General features: G+C 42.1%; 1 long non-coding RNA gene across 3 annotated transcripts in view; it reads right to left on the bottom strand.

Annotated features, from left to right (window-relative positions):
* The window catches only part of LOC142108862 (uncharacterized), a 73,012-nt gene extending 67,237 nt beyond the window's left edge, over positions 1 to 5,775 (bottom strand). For all 3 annotated transcript variants that reach the window (XR_012680238.1, XR_012680236.1, XR_012680237.1), the window contains exon 1: positions 5,590 to 5,775. This is a non-coding gene — a long non-coding RNA (uncharacterized LOC142108862). The remainder of the gene's footprint in view (positions 1 to 5,589) is intronic.
* Between the last annotated feature and the right edge of the window lie 9,361 nt (positions 5,776 to 15,136).

Here is a 15,136-nt window from a genome sequence, read left to right as displayed (position 1 = left end):
AGGGTTAAATTCTTTCTATGTGTCTTGGAATGAATAGGGGGCATCATTGTATACAGGATGTACGAATAGATACTAAGGGGTAAATGTATCAAGTGAGAGTTTTCCGGCAGGTTTGAAAAACCAACCAGATTCTAGCTATCATTTATTTAGTACATTCTACAAAATGATAGCTAGATCTGATTGGTTGCTATAGACAACATCTCCACTTTTCAAACCCGCCGGAAAACTCTCAGCTTGATACATTTACTCCCAGATGTTTTAGGTAGGCATAAATGTCTTAGAAATGTAAAGGTAACACATGTTCTTTGATCTAGGAATATAGGTTGTCTATATTATGAAATATCTGTTAAAAGCATTTATAATTGATTTCTTTACTTTTGTGTTGTATTATTTCAAAGTATATGATATGATTAGTGACGTCTGATAGGTGGGGTGGGTTTTTATGTATGTAATCTGAGTAAGTTGAATGTATAGTTCTGCCCTAGAACTAAGACTCAAGCATTGCATTAAGGAAGAATAAAAGAACTTTGCTTTTTCAACACTTACTGCTTTCTGAGTGCTTCAACACAATACCTAAAGACCCCTGGACATTTTTGCTCTGAAGGCCCCCACAAGACGTGGGCAACATACCCAAAAGGTTGGTGTGTCACATTCTTACGGCTTCCAATAGCTAAGAATTGGAAGCCACAAAGACCCCCTCTCTATTTCTGCTCTCCAAAAAGTCCATCTGGCACCCTGAATGCATAGAAAGCCTCGACTACTACCTCCATGATAACCAAGCTAAATTCGATGCCAAATGGGCCCACTGGTATCTTCTGTAAAACCATCCTGATTGTCTAGCAAGGGTGCCGGCACTTTCTCGATAATTCACTTGCAATTACCTATCTGAACAAACCTGAAGTCGCTTCCGGGTCCTCTTCATGATCATTTCGGATTAGATCCTTCATGCTACAAAAGCTACCTCATTGTATTTAGATGCTTTGCGCCTACTCCAGGCCCTGTAACTGTCTACTTAAACTCATTTTTTAGATTCAATTTTGAACTGTTGCCTCACACTGTACTTGTACCCTCCCACCATCTGGTTTTATACAGAAAAGAAAAAGGAGAAACACTTCTGTTTGCTGTTGTAATTTGTTCAATCGTTACGTATGTACATATTTTTTCAATAAATACACAGTTTGAAATAAAGAGTATCTTGACGTTTCCTAACATTCATTACTTATTTGAGACATAAATCAGTTTCCAATGAGAATGTATTTTAGGGGGAAAAAATGTATTTAATGGAGTGTGTGCTCCTAAAGTTATAGCAGGCAGGAGTGAAGTAACATCTTAACTTTGTGTGACACATGCATTCACATCACAGACTGCAGTCCAGCAAAAGCTCAAGTAAATTGTCTGCACAGATAAACATCAATACGATAGAGGGGGCATGCAGTTATATTTGTGGTCAAATAGGTGATTTTGCAGGGGGAAAAATGAACTGAACAGTATCCCCCAGGACAATTTAATAAGCAATCACAATGGAAGAAATCACCTCTAAGTCATAGGAGTTACCTTGTGAATGTACAAACAGGGACCTGCAAAATAAAAACCTATAACCTTTACTATTTGGCTGCCAGAGATGTGTACAATCTGTTCATCGCTTCAGGTTTCAAGCAAATTCTCATTGTAACAGCTCTGCTGAGAACAACATTTTTAATTTTTTTTATAAACTCTACCCAAGCAAATTTGACATTGTTTTTGGGGGTGGGACTTATGGGACTTTGGGTTTCCTACCATAGTTGAGTTGAATTTATGTGATTTATATGAAGGAAAAACAGACAAAAGATATAAACTACAAGTTCCCAGGATACTTCCTGTGGCTGCCTTCACAGTTACTTCTAGTCCCAAAATATAACGTACAATTTACTCTTTGACTAGTAACAAATATATGAATATCAAATATCTGTACTTTGCTAAATGTTTGATCTATATGTGTGGGCCATAATAAAATTATAAATTTAAGTTTATATGTGTGTGTTTTTTACTATCCCCTATAGGGAACAAGTGTTAATATTGTTTTATACTCAGGCCCGTGAGTATGAGTAGGAAAAATCAGCACAGAAAGAGGTTCACTACTGTATGGGTGATGTCACCCTGGAGCGTCTTTACGCTGCTGCGCGTTTCCCTTCTAGCAGGAAAAGTGCAGCGTTCAAAACAGTTCAATCTTCGCTATGGTGAAATGTTGGAGTGATGGAAGAGCGCATCTCCCTTCACATAAGTAAAGCCAGAAAATGTTACATACAGGGTCATCAGAGCTGAATCGAGTGTTACCTTCATTTCAATCTGTCACCCCAAAAGTGAGTTCTTATGAATGCTGTAAGTCTCTAGCTGTAAATGTGCAACGTTCAACCACCCAAGAGGAGGTTCTAAGGGAAAATTCACAAGCTGAATATAAACATGATTTGGATACCTTTCTTAGGCTGGGTACACACTACAGTGATTTCAAACGATTATCGGGTCAATCTGACGATAAGAGACTGATTGGCCCGATATCACAAGAATTGTGTACCCTGCAACGGTGCGCGATTATCATTCCAAAGCGCATCATATCGTTGAGATTTTCAAACTGACTTGAAAATCTCGTTCAGCAATGGAAAGATGTTGTTCCAATCCTGCAGTGTGTATGCATTCACAATCAGGATCTCCATAGAGTTTACAGAGTCACAATCTTTTCAGCTGATGATTATGACAGACAAAGAGCACAGATCTGAAAGTAAATCTTATAAAACGCGTAAAGTGTGTACACATGAATTTGCATGCTGATCGGGACTTGACATTGGCCTCGGTGGGGTTCTGATTAACCTTTCAGCCTAATTGTAATTTATTGAGATTGAAGAACCTGTGTTTTTTAACTTTATTCAATTACTATTTATTTTTGTTACTTTTACTATGATAGTATGTGTTAATATGCTAAAATATAGCTTTAGATGTTAGTGGTATCTAAAGTCTATTTCAGAGCATGTGTTAAAACTACTGATGTAGTAGGAGAGCTGCTCTTGGCTTTATAGATCCTGCAGTTTAAGTACCTCCTGCAGTTGAGAGCAGAACAATATCACAGAGATTGCCCTATACCTGTGTCCAGGGAGCTTATGGAGCTCTGTAGCACAAGGGATAAAATAACGTATTTGTATAAGGTCTATGATTGTAGATGCGGAATGAGTCATATTACCTAACTTTTTATACTAGAGCTATACAGATTGCCATGGCAACTTAATTACATCCTGGTGACTGGAACAGGGGCACTAGTGCTGGCATGCAGCAGATATTACCCTTCATGTAACCAGCAGAACCTTATAGCAGCTGGCAGTAATAAAAGAAGCCAGGCATTGGGTATTTAAGTAAAGCTAGTCAGCCCACGACGTCCTAGCCACTGGTACAGACTAGTTTTTATTAAGGCTGGCAGCTACTTTGAGCAGCTGCCAATAACATGAAGAATGATAACCCTACATACAGGTAATGTGAGCTGCTTGTGCAGGACACTGGCCGATACCCAGAATGGATGCTGGCATTCCGTGGAGAAACCAGCTAGGTATGGGGAGCATTGGTAAATGTATAAACATGTTGGCATGTGGGAGCAATGGTATATGATAGAGGCACTAGCATTAATATACTGAGTAAGCACTAGCATTGGTAAACTGTGGCAGAACTTGGTGCAGGTCTACTGCTGGACATGAGCTGGCTATCCTATACAGGTGGTTTGGCATGTATAATACATATTTGACAACATCTGGTATTTCCTGGGTCAGTCCCATTGTCCTGCACTAATTCCTTTGGCCCTATATGTTCCGAAACATGTCCCAGGATCGGCATCGGTAACATACAGCACTAACCAACCCCCCCTCCCCCCAGATCAGCTGTAGACTTCTCACATACCCCCCAAGACTTCAGTGCTTCATTTTGAGTTTTCATAGACTTGCGGTGCTACAACAATATCTCAAAGGTTGTCAGACCTCACTGTAAATCAGGAAATAGCAATAATAAAATGATATAATGATAAAACAGCCTAAAAAACTCAAGTCTTGGCTCGTGCAAGATCTTTATTGCAGGAGCCTTCCATGGTAACCGGAATGGGTTTTGCTTTCCATCAGTCACCAGAATGGGCTCGGCCTTGCCCACTGCTCACCAGAATGGGCTCGGCCTTGCCCACTGCTCACCAGAATGGGCTCGGCCTTGCCCACTGCTCACCAGAATGGGCTCGGCCTTGCCCACTGCTCACCAGAATGGGCTCGGCCTTGCCCACTGCTCACCAGAATGGTTTTTGTTTTGTGCTCTGATCTCTGTAATATGCTCAGCTTTATATACAGCCCTGCAGAATACCAGGTGTTTTGAATAATTGCCACTAAAATGGGATTTACTTATACTGATCACTGAAAAGTTCTTATAATACAGACTGACAAATAATACTGTTAAGAATACTAGCCACCAGAATGAGCTAGGCATTGGTCATTCTATTTCCCTATGCATTATATAACAGAGTATAACATAACTGCACAGAGTTTGATACACGTGTTGGGCACTGTCAGATCTAATACGCTAAGTTAAAACAATACACACTTTGCTATACACACTTTGCTACATCCACTAAAATACACAGCCATTCCTACCAAACAATGATACTTAGCGACCACTAATTCCAGTATATATAGAATATATCCAGGGGCAGGTGGGCATCTGCCCACCGTGCCGTTCCCATAGTGCGCTACCTTGGCCTCGGTCACTTGCATTCTACTTCCTTTAAAATGGGCTGCGGAGTTGAGTTTTGTCCTCCCGGGATGAAATTTGCCAGGCCTCTACTGAATATATCACACTGCAGAAGGTGTCAGGACTCCTGCCTTCAGAAGCAGTCACTACAGCAGGGTTTTTACCATTTAAAACAATATTCAGTCAACAAATAAGATTTAAAATATCCCCTTGTTTTTCTTTCCACAAAGGAGCTATTATGATGCAACCTGAGGCAGCAGCATGTAGATAAATAACATATATGAAAATGTTGCTGCTGTAAAAAAAATAAAAAAAATTGATACACAAACAATAATGAAAGAGACGCTGTTTATGTTTTACAGACGTCATTATACTAATATTGTTGATTTTGGTAAGAGGTGACAAGGGCCATTTCACTTGCTGCCTCAGGCAGCAGACTGGCTAGGCTCACCCCTAGAGGCGGTGCAAAGTCAAAAAACACTGAACAATCATTCATAATTAACATTATGCCGAGTAGAAACTTACCAAAATTTGTCCCAGTTTACAGCCATATAAAAGCAGCACAAATGTATCAGTGTGAATATCCTGCTTAATTCAGCACAAAACCAACATTTAGGAGCATTAACAGACATTACATGCATGAGCAGGGCAGACCAAGGACTTCATTTTCATTTCAGGGTCTATTTACTCCCAATTATCCCACAAGGTACATTTAGTAGAAAAGAGCTTTCCAGCTATTCCAACAAAGAAAGTGTATTTACTGCTGTGCAACAACCCATGAAAGAGATAGGGCTGCTACTACACATATTAGGACAAGGTGTACAAATAATGGCCATGGCCACTTACCTCGTTTTGAAAATATTGACGTTATATCTATTTTCTAGACTGTCCAAGCGACCATTCAAATCCTCCCACTAATCAGCTCAGGCTGCTGAACTTCACCACTTCCAAACTTCTCTTCCTATACTGTGCTGTCAGTATATACCGCCCTCTGCTGCTAGGATGCAGCAAGTTCACCTTGTGCTCCGTGACTGGTCCTTGTGTCTCTGATATTATCCACACTTACCCGGAGGAATGTCTACTGTCTACTGCGTCATATAGACAAAGGACAACATGACATACATAGAGATTATTTCGACATGCCGCACACGCCTCACCAGTGAAGTCATAATCCGGGCCGTTTCTCTTAAAGCTTTTTGATTTAATTATAATTATTTTTTTTCCCATTATGTTTGGTGTAATTGAAAGCATTAAAACGAATTACAAATAATAATAATGTCATCATTATAAAGTAAGTGGCCTAGGTCCCGTGGTTCTTGTGATGTACTTTTATATGTCACTGTTTTGGAGTCGGTCATAGGACACATTCACACTTGGTGTTTGCAGAACATTGTTTTTATTGCATGCTACTAAAATAAATCATCTTGGGTTTATGTATGTACTTTTTATATGCATTTTATATGAGGTTAGAAAAGCATTTTTTTTTTAAACAAGCGGCAAATAGGAATAACAAAAATAAAAACATAACAAAATAGGAAGATATCTTGCTCAAGCCAAACGCTTAAGTAAATGCTCCTACAATGCACTTTGTTATGCTTACATTGCACTCCCAATGAGATGAATATAATATTTAAACCGTGTTAAAGAGCTTCAGACACACTGAAATGGAACAAGAAGAGTTAAAAATACGCATTGTGGTGTAATGCAAGTTAAATAAGCTTAGGATGCAGTCTTGTACTGTTTTATTTGGTGCAATTAATACACACTTGCCAACTCTCCCGGGAGAGCAGGCAAATATCCCGCAAACGGCATCTTGCTGTCAAAATGACGCTATTCACAGTGAATCGCATCATTTTGGCCCCGCCCTCCGCGACAAACCGGCATTTTGCCGCGGGGTAGGGGCCAAAAGGACGCGATTCACCCCGCCCTCCAACCACGCCCCCCTGCTTGGGATCTCCTGGAAAGAAGTTTAAAAAGGTTGGCAAGTATGAATTAATATTATGTTCACATCCATTTACATGGACTTAATTTGTGTTAGAAACACAACCTAATTGTAACATTTTAATGCCGTGTGTATGTAACATTACTACCTTAGGCAAGTGAAGCTTATTATACTGCTTTCATACTGCCGCCCAGGCAATATCCCGGGTATATGAACCCGGGATATTGCCCCCAGAGTCAAATTCCCGGGTAGACCGCGTCTTCTGCCCGGGGTCTCCATGGCAACATTACAAGAGGAGCTCTGATTGGCTCCTCTTGTGATGTTTTTTTTTTTTTTTTTTTACTTTTGCATTGTGTCTGGTGAGACCCGGGAATTACCCCACCAAAAGACCCGGGTCTAATTCCCATGTCTGATGACCCGGGAATTAGATCTGGGACCATTCATATTGTACCTTGACCCGGGTCGTCTGGGCTTGCCCCGGCAAAACCCAGGTTTTTGTTGCAGTATGGGGTATTAGTTGATATGTGACAGGCTCTCTATAAGAGCCAAGACTGCCCTGCATTTGCACACACACTTCCACTCTGTGAAATGACTGTATAAATACCAACTCTGACTTGGCGGTCTTCAGGTATCATCTTCTACTCCTAATGGGACCAGTTATGCACCTACATTTTAAGAGAAAAACGTAAGTTTATTTCAAATAGGTGGTACCAAAGTAATAGATAGGCCAACACAGATCAGACGTGCACCTTAATATGAGCTGGCTGGACCATTAGATACACTGTTGTAAAACCACTGCACATCCAATATGTTTTCTAAATGAAGTCCTCATTTGTGAATGAAGTAGGACCTAAGAATGGATAGTAGACGTGACCCTTGATGTCTGTTCAATGAACCATAGAGATGCAAGTGATGCAAATCCAAGACCTTTGCTGTGCGCATCAGGTGCACTTTGTAAATGACCTCCGGTATGGTCAACGTGGGATTCTACACACAGTAGGCCTGATTCATTGAGGAGAGCAAAAAAAAGGAGCAAGTTTGCTCCTGGACAAACCATGTTATAAAGCAAGGGGATTATTAGTTTACTATTTTGCACATAAGGAAAATACTGGCTGCTTTTCCATGTAGCACACAAATGCTGGACAGCTTTATTTTTACACTGAAATTTAAAGTAGGTCTAGGACATGCCCTACCACTATAAATCTATCCCCACATTTTAAATTTCCTTCCCCCTACAATGCAACATGGGTTTGCCAAGGTACAAATGTACTCCTTTTTTATGCTTTGCTCTCCGTAATGCAGCCTGTGTTATTTTTGGATGATTAACTCCACATTGCTATGGGCATACAATAATTGCAGATTCTCTTCAGACACATTCAGTTCACCCTTTGTTTTTCATACACTGTTTAGATATTACTTTGTATAAAGTGGGAAATTGATTCAGAACTAACTTAATTTGCAGGAAAATTACAACTAAAATGTTTTATATACAACAATTAGTAGTGATTCTTTTCCCAACTTGGTCATGATCTGCGTAACATGGAGGAGGATGGCTGAGTAAATGTAGATATAACCATTTTTATCACTTAATATTTTGTGGAACTCTGGGGAGTATGGAGAGCTGTGTACAACTACAAACACCATTGTTTTTCCTATAAGAGGTACAATACTCTGCAGAGAAATTTTGGTAAGTGTTAACAATAAAATGAAGTACATTAGTAATAAATTTATCATACATATATCTAGTTTCTTCTATCTTTCTCCATGTGTATTGTTCTGCCTTTGCCCAGGGCCATCTTTTCCATTGGGCACGATGGGCAGCTGCCCGGGGGCCCCGCGGGCAAGGGGACCCCATAGGCACGGCTTTTAATGAGAATAAATAATCATGCAAAAGAAAAAAACCTGCAAAAAAAAAACCTTCAAGGGTCACTGAGCAAGTACATCTATCTCTATCTCTATATATCTATATCTGTATCTGTATATATCTCTCTCTCTCTCTCTATATATATATATATATATATATATATATATATATATATCTAGGGGCCGCGGTGCACTGCTTTGCCCGGGGGCCCATAATGTTGTTAAGATGGCCCTGCCTTTGCCTACTCAGCTCTTTGGCCTTGATTCATCAAAGGACATAAACGGTGATTTTGTGCACAAACTCACTCTGAGCATGCTGAACACCGGACCATAGGCCACAGAACGCAGTCATTTTCAATTCATTTTCAAGCACAAAGGACACTTACTACAGCCTACGATTTCAGGGAGTGAACAGGGCGGGGAAGGGCGATTCGCCCATAGTCAATGTACAGTAAGGGGCGTGCAAAACTCGAGCGCATGCAGCAGCGTCCGATTCAAGCTCTGGGTATCTCACAGGTACTTGTTGTTTCAGCTGTATCTTTTGCTCCAGCTACAGGTCTAATCTAAGTGGCGATTACTAGCAGGGCCGGACTGGCCATTTGGCAATTCTGGCAAATGCCAAAAGGGCCGATGGCTAAATGGGGCGGTCCCTACACCAGCGAATTGGCGGTCACTTCCTGTTATATTATATTTGGTATGCTGGCTACCGGCATGGCAGTCTGTGTGCCCAAGCTAATTAGTGGCTGGCCTCGAGATTGACAGGGTTCCTGGTGGCTGGCTCCTCCCCAGGAACCAGCTACTTGACTACATATTCCGAGCCGTCACCCCCCTTCCTGTTTCTTGGGTCCATCTTCAATCACGGCGGGTGCGTAAGACTGCCTGCCTGATGAGCTGACAGCTGCGGCTAAAACAGATCACATAATCATTTATGTTAAGATATTGTCTTGTGTGCAATGTAGTTTTTTTCCCTTTATTGACTTGGGGGCACAACTGCATGGCATAATATGATTTGGGGGGTACTACTGTGTGGTATATGATTTGGGGAGCATTACTGTGTGTTATAATTTGATTTGAGGGCACTATTGTGTGGCATATGATTTGGGAGCACTATTTTGTGGCATATGATTTGGGGGGCACTACTGTGTGGTTTAATTTAATTTGAGGGCACTTTGTGGTGTAATATGAACTGGGGTGGTACCGTATGGCATAATATAAATTGGTGGCACTATTGTGTTGCGTAATATGATTTGGGGGAACTATTTTGTTGCACAATATGAATTGGGGACACTACAGTGTGGTATAATGTGAACTGGGGACACTGTTGTGGCATAATGTGAACTGGAGCACACGTCCCCAACACAATGTTGTCATGCCCTTTTCGGCGGCGCCACTGCGTGGCGGAACACAGTTTATTTCCTACTATCTATGGGTGAGGGCCCCAAAAGTTCACTGTACCCTGGCCCCAAATCTCTCTTGTCGGTCCTGTGCATACAATTGTCTGATACTATGCTACAAATAGAGAGTCAAGCTGCGCACAATACATTTGTAACTCACGGAACAACGTATAACAGCCTTGGTTGTTTACTTTACATAGTGACCACGGTGGTGATACTGGGAGAAGGTCAGCACAGGACAGGTAACAGACAGCAACCAGCTGATCCACAGAGGACTATAGTAACATACCCCAACACCCTGTAGCTCTCCAGCTAGTGTGGAACTAGACGTCTCAGTATACCTGAAAGCCTATTGTGGGGTATGCTGGGACTTGTTGTTCCACATAAACTGGAGAGCCACAGGAGGAGTAAGGGGGCTATTCCTCAAGCATACTTCTGTTTGACAGCAGCTGGTTTTCATAGATTCTCTGATTACGATACAATGAGCTTTGCAAAAAGTACTGTAATTATTATTATTATTATTATTATTATTATCTGGAACTGAGGTGGGCCTGTGTGCTTTAAATGCCAGGGCTGATTTTTAGTCCCAGTCAGACGCGGGCTGGGAGGTATCAGCCCGGGGGCGCACAGGCGGCCGCATCACATGACAGGCGATGCGGCTGTGTCATAATGACGCGGCCGCATCGCGTGTCATGTGATGCTGCCGCATGTGTGCTGACGCGGCCACCTGTAATATAAATATTTTTTTTGCATCCACGGCGGGGGGCGGGGGGAGGCGGCCGGCCCAAACAGCCGCTAGACTGAGCGGCCCGGGTGCCCGCTGCCCCCCTGCCCCCCGGTCCAGCCCGCCCCTGGTCCCAGTCCAGCCCTGATTACTAGTGAGGATGACTGAGTATACATTGCTAGACAATGTGTTCGTAATCAGCAACTGTAAAACATTATTTTATGTACAGTAGACATTCATGACAATAATAAATGTATTTAATTGAAAACTTTTTTAAATTCTTTAATGTTTTATCATTAATGCCTACATTTTTAATAAGTGACAATATTTTTTGTGCATTCTTTTGTGATTTTATATTCCACATATGTATTGGACGTATCCTGCAGTGTCTTGTCTAGTAGAGCAGGGCAGACCTACACCCGTATTTATTACCACACTTCACCTTCACTCCTTGTTGAATTCGGCATATGTATGTCCGTTTTAAAGCACATTGCGCTCAGTATGCGGTCCTTAATGAATCAGGTCCTTTGTGGTGCCCGGATTCTTTTTCAATTAAGCATGTGCACATCTATCTAGAATTATAGACATCTCCTAAAGTCTCACCAATGAAGCCCACTTCACATTTGCAGTAGCAGCTACTTAATCACAAGTGATCACTGTGGGCAGTGGAAACAAAATTCCAGTTAGATTTCAAGAAAAAAGTGCTCTGTATTGACATGGCTGTGTAGGAATGCTTCCTTTCCATATGTTTTGCATTACATATTGGTTGAACTTCCCCAGAATAAATTACACTTTTAAAGAATATAAATCTAAAATTAATATTATGCCCAAGAGTCTACATAGTTGCTGCATTAATATTTGTAATTCAGAAAAACCATTGGAAGAACTTTTTCTTACTAAATAAAACATAGTTGCGGTTTATCACCCATGCTCCATGTAAAATATCACTCATACTCAACTGAATGACTCATACTCATCACTCGTCCAAAAATGCCCCCACATGCCCCTCACATGGTTCAAAATAGCACCACATGCCACCCAGACATCCCAAATGTTCCAAAATAGTCCCACATGCCCTCAGACTCCAATGTGTACTATAAAACTGCACCAAATAGTTTAACAGTGTCTTTGGCACTCTAATTTGTGCTGATCTACATTTCTCATGGTAACATCCCAGTGGAGAGCTGCAAGATGCACACATCGCCCTTCCGGTGTTTCTTCGCCACACGCCCCCTCCCTGTGCTTCTTCACTACAGATCCCCCACATCATCACACATCCCCCTTCCTGTGTTTCTCCAAGACTGTGATTCTTCAATTCATATTAGAGAGATTAGATCGTGGATAAGGAGGTTTCTAGGCAATAGCAAACTTCTCTGAGGTGTGTGCCTGTCCTTGACTGCATTCACACTGAAGTGCTGGCAGTTTGAAACAAAATGTCATATGGGCATGGCAGAACTTAATTATTTAGGGCACTGGGTTAGAGAATGGTGTTTATAACTTGACAAAACAGTGGTGTGACAGGACGGACCACCTATGCCACCCTGTTGTTGCTTGGAACCAGCTGGGCTTAATTTGCCACCGTTTGCTTTCTTTATCCGAAAATGCGCTCTCTAATCGCAGTAGCAGAAGCTTAAGCTGCTGCCACCACTGAACTCCTTAACAGCATTCAGAACCGCTTTCCTTTTGGGTAATTGTCGCTGCTGGTGTACCCTGGCTGGTACCCCTGACCTCCTTCTATGGATCAGGGTTGCTGTGGATGGATCCCCCTTGCCTATCACACTGGCCAGAGCTGCTTGGTAGCAGGCAGAGCGGTGGTATCGGAAAGCTGAGTCCAAACCTCAAAACAGCCAGGAACGGATTAGAGTTGGGTCTAATCTGTAGGTCACAGAAATTTCAGCATGGGAGAAGTTGTCAAGCAGGTCTGGAAAAGAATAATGATTATTTAGCTCAGCGTCCTGACAAGGACAGTTCACACTGGTTTAAGGTACCAGTGATCAGGTCAGATGGAACAATAATGATAAATTTCAGTACAAAGCAGTGCTGTTTTATAGAGTTTTGGACACAGCCTCGTAGGGGGTAAGCCAGCCCCCTGAAGTCTGAGTTATTTTTAGAATCAGGATGCAATATGTTTCCCCAAACATGGATTTAAATGCATTTTATACTTCACAAATTTGCAGTAATCTGTGATATCCTAAATCACATTGATCAGAGATTTCCTTTCACTTTAACCAGGATATAGGTAACGGCTCCCTGTTGTGTATTCAAGTGTTGGTTCCAAGTGTCGAAGGCTTTTATTGACAATTACATTACGTTTGCAGTGTTGACCCTTCTTTTTGAAGACCTCTGCAATTCGCCCTGACATGCTGTCAATCAACTTATGGGCCACTTACATAAACCAGCCTTTTTCTAAGTATTCTCCTAAGACCTTACCTGCTTAAAGAATTTCACATGTCCTATAAGCATGCAGGGGGTCGACATTTGGGATCATGCTTCTTCTCCAGCAGGGCAGAGCTGCTTTGCTGATGCAGGATTTTTTTTGTCACACAACACCTCTGCTGGATGCAAACTGCCAAACTCTTGGTTGCAGCACGGAGGCCTCTGTGCAGTGAACCACAGACTCAGTTAACAATTATGTTGCATCCTATTTATTTCATCTATGTAAACCAGTATTATTGAATGATACAGGCATCCTGGCATCCTGGCAGTTTATTGAATCACCTTCTCAGAACCAATTCTCCTGAAAACATGTTGGACTGTTTACCTGTGTTTGACCTTTGGTTTTGTATGATTACTCCTGCGGCTCTTACCCCCTTTGGGCTCCGAACAAGTACCCTGCTGGCTGTTAACCTCTGTCTACACTTTGGACTTTACTACTAGCTACATATTACACAACTACTTCAGTGAAGTCTAGTATCCATGGTGCAATTATATACCTGTCTCCTACTGAAGTTTATTTGTAAATATTTTAATAACCAAATGAACTTGTGTATTCCCTCCTATTGGAATCCACCAGTTATAATTAACAAGACCTTACATATGGGTTTAGAGATACTACACAATGATTATTTTAATTGATTTCAGAATAAAGGTGTGCTTAATGTAACTCTCCTGGCGCTGGACGTCCTTTTTTTCCCCACTGGGTTCCATAAGGCTTTATTATACCCTTTATAGGGTAAGTGCACTAATTACTAGTTTAACACTTGGTAGTTTTTATACAGTGAACACCATATATTTGTCAAACGCCGTTCCCGCTGATCTCCTGTCAGACGGGGAACGGACATCTGACCTCCCGCTGGCCGCTCCAGAGTCCTGCAGTCCTTCCGGGTCTCTCCTGTGCTGCTGGGCGCATGCGCCCTTTCCTCTGTTCCGTTGCTAGACAACGGGACGCCGCTGTCTCCTCTAATTACCGCCTCCCTGTGCCCGCCAATCAGGTCCTTCTGACCATTATTTAAACCTGACTCTGGCGCCATCAGGGTGCCAGAGTAACAGGTCCACTAGCCTGTGTCCCTGGTTCCCTTGCTCCAGTTTCCCTGTGTGTTCTACAGTTCCTGCTTTCCTGTTGTGACCCCGGCTTGGCGACTATACCCTTATCTGAGTGACCCATATTGTACTGTGACACCGGCTTGGCGACTATTCCTTTGGATTTCCCTTGGTACCGTATATTCCCGATTGGTGTGACCCGGACCGTCTGACCCTTCTACACTACACCGGCAACTGGCTAATAGGACCGCGACCTGCGTACCCTGTGCGGCGAACACATGGGGTACGCTAGACTCCGCACCTACTAGTTCAGTAGTGCTAATACCGGTTAGTGTTTTGCTCTGTTACATTCCTCAAAAGGCCTACGGCCTGACAATATTTATCTTCTTATGAGCACATCAAATCATATACAGGACCTGATTCATAAAGGAACGAATCTGCCGATTTTGTGCATTTCATCCGCAAAATCACTGTGCACATACCCAGTACTGGACGATACACAACAGAACGCAGCCATGTCCAAGTCAGCTTCGAGCGCAAATGACACTTAGTACAGCCTACGATTTCATAGGCAATGTACAATAAGGGCATTCTCGTGCAACCATGTCCAAGTCAAACTCGGGCACACACGGAAGTATGATGGTTTTCTGCTGTATCTCTTGCACCAGCTGGAGGTCCAGTCTAAGGGCTAGATTTACTAAGCTGCGGGTTTGAAAAAGTGGGGATGTTGCCTATAGCAACCAATCAGATTCTAGCTGTCATTTATTTAGTACCTTCTACAAAATGACAGCTAGAATCTGATTGGTTGCTATAGGCAACATCCCCACTTTTTCAAACCCGCAGCTTAGTAAATCTAGCCCTAAGTCCTGAGTCCTAGTTATGACAGTCATGTATGCATGCTATAATGTGTGTCTGCAATCAGGAGCAACTGTAACAATGTCTGTTATATACAGTAGACTTTAACACCCTAATAAATGTTTTTCAAGAAAA

This window comes from Mixophyes fleayi, chromosome 12 (genome assembly GCF_038048845.1).
Source record: "Mixophyes fleayi isolate aMixFle1 chromosome 12, aMixFle1.hap1, whole genome shotgun sequence".
Lineage (NCBI taxonomy): Eukaryota > Metazoa > Chordata > Amphibia > Anura > Limnodynastidae > Mixophyes > Mixophyes fleayi.
The sequence above is the reverse complement of the archived record's forward strand: the minus strand, read 5'-3'. Positions and strand labels throughout refer to the sequence as shown.